Source organism: Microtus ochrogaster, chromosome 10 (assembly GCF_000317375.1).
Source record: "Microtus ochrogaster isolate Prairie Vole_2 chromosome 10, MicOch1.0, whole genome shotgun sequence".
NCBI lineage: Eukaryota > Metazoa > Chordata > Mammalia > Rodentia > Cricetidae > Microtus > Microtus ochrogaster.
Window position 1 is genome coordinate 47,280,465 of NC_022016.1, and position 2,770 is coordinate 47,283,234.

Below are 2,770 nucleotides of genomic sequence, written 5' to 3' on the forward strand. Positions count from 1 at the left end.
AAAAGGGGGGAAGGGGAGAATGGCAAAAGGCTGCCTCTTTGAGAGGAAAATGAAAAGGAACTCGCCTGGAAGCTGAAGATCAGCCTGTCTAGGAGGGGGCATGTATTGTCTCTTAAGAGATAGAACAGATTATTAGAGAGGTGACTAGCCCTATGGGTGTAGTTTTTTTCTGACAGGTGATGGCATAAGAACTGAAGTGGGGTCTCTCTGTCTCTGACTTGGAAGGCGTTTGATACACAGTTTGGTAACAAGCTTTTCTCATTCTTTTCTGGTGGAAAAACAGGCAACAATGTTGCTTTTACCTATACTTGTGAATATGAAATTCCCATTTTATCCCTTAATAAGTCTTTTTTTCCAGACATCCGTGGTTTTCGCACTTTACAAGGTATCCATGTGGTCTTGACCCCAAACGGCCCTGCTGGGAACCACTGCCCCGTGTTTAATAAATGCACTCTAAAGTGGACTGAGACAGCAGGCAGGGAGAAAAGCTCTCCCCTGGGGGAGGGGTCGGTGCTTGGCAGGCTGGGAGTTGGAGTCCGGAGCAACTCCCAGGTCAGGGGCTTCCAATCATCCCTCGACTTCTTGGATATAAGGGTGTTAGAGGGTTGGGGTGATGCTCCCAACTTAATATTACAGAATGGAAACCAAGATATGTGTTACCTTGGGGAAGTGGTTTTGCTTTTATTTTCACAAGAAAAGAAAAACTATGGATACCATCAAAATTAATAAAGACTCTATTTGATCAGGAGAGATGTCTTTAATAAGAAGTGATAGTTCATCAACCAATGTGACAATTCTACATATCAGAAAGAAAAGTTACCAAATAAGGATGGAGACAGGGTTCTGCTTTCTCTCTCTGTACAGGAAAACAGAAATACCCATCTTCAAGAAGTCAAAAAACAAGAGACATCTAGGTGTCTAAAGTAAAAAGGAAAACTATCCAAAAAAATTACCAAGAAAAAAAAATCTGACCTGGTGGTACCAATTCTCTACAGGGTAAAATCTCACCACTTAAAGATTAATATTTCTTTTTTCTTTTTTTGTTTTTGTTTGTTTATTTTTCGAAACAAGGTTTCCCTGTAGATATCAAGCCATTCCTGGGACTTGCTCTGTAGATCAGGCTGACCTCGAACTCACAGAGATCCTCCTGCCACTGCCTTCTGAGTGCTGACATTGGAAGTGCGTGCCACCATTGCTTAGCAAGATTAATATTTATTAATGTCTCAAAAAAGTAAAGTCCCAACTAATTAAACATTAAAGCTGACTTTGGCGTGTGACTCTCTCCTTCTCTAAATCCAAGCATGTTTTTTTAAAAAAATTCAGAGTCTCTGTCTCATAACAGAAGAGCCACCCGACTGGCAGTGATTACAATAGGCACTGGATTTTTTAATTTTCCTGGGGAGGTGTATCCTCCACAGTGATCGGGAATCACTGTACCACATTTGACCTGGGGGCCTAGGAACTTCCTGATGTTAAAAGGTTGCCTTATTTGTCTCTCATTGATCTACATTCATTGGTCCAATGTCAGCCTTTGCCACATCTTCTACATATTCCAGAACATTGAGGCTGTCTACTTTTATCGTTCCCAGAGGAAACATTATTTCTAGGAATGCCTTGTCTACAATTCATTCTCAGATGTCCTATTATACCACAATTAAAAATTTGGTATTTTGATGTCTCTTTATACCTTTGGAAATTGCTTCTCCTACCCAAGCCTCAGTATTATAGTCAAATGACTCAACATTGGCTGTGCACAGAATCCATTCATCCACTGGTGCTGATCTGATCTTTAAAGGCCCAAGTATCTTTTTGCATTCTAAGTTGGCATTTTCAAAAGCCAGAGATTCAATAAGTACTCATCTAGCTTCTGGATATGTTACCCCTATTTGTACTGCTTTAGTTAACCTTTGTAAAAAGTCACTAAAGGGGGGGGGTCTGGAGAGGTGGCTCAGTGGTTAGGAGCATTGCCTGCTCTTCCAAATGTCCTGAGTTCAATTCCTGGCAACCACATGGTGGCTCACAACCATCTGTAATGAGGTATGGTGCCCTCTTCTGGCCTGCAGACATACACACAGACAAAATATTGTATGCATAATAAAAATAAATAAATATTTTTTAAAAAGTCACTAAAGGGTTCTATTGGGCATTGTATGGTCTTAGTCATACAATTCTTCATGGTTATTGAATCCTGTCCAAACATTCAGGGCTGCTGTATAGCATAGAGACAAAATGTATTCATTGTAAATAGCTTGACTCTGTGGATCAGCATAACGGCCCTTGCCAAGAATTTGATCTTGGGAAGCTTCAAAGTCTTTGACTCTACCTTGCTGTTCTACAGCTTTAGACTCCTCTCTCCATTAGCACTTCTACCATAACTGTGGTCCATCTTCTAACATTGCTGAGACTAATTGAAGCCAGTCATGTGGAGTAGCCCTATTGCTTGAAGGCCGTCTTTACCATCTCCCTAACAAATGGTGAATGTATGCCATAAGATACTACCGCTTGCTTAATTTCTCTTACATCTTTTATACCTACAAGTTTCCATTTACATTCTACCTATCTATTTGGGTATCGAGCATTTGCTGACTTTTCAGAGGTAATAACAGGATAAGTAGCTAAAACTCTTGGTAAGTCATCTCTGACTCTGAGAGGTACTGGTGATGCTAAACCCGTTGCCTGTACCTCCCATCCTTGTTTACCAGTTCTGAAAAATTCCTCAATCGATTCAAATCTTTTCATCACTGTCTTTTGTAAAGCCTGAATCTCTTGA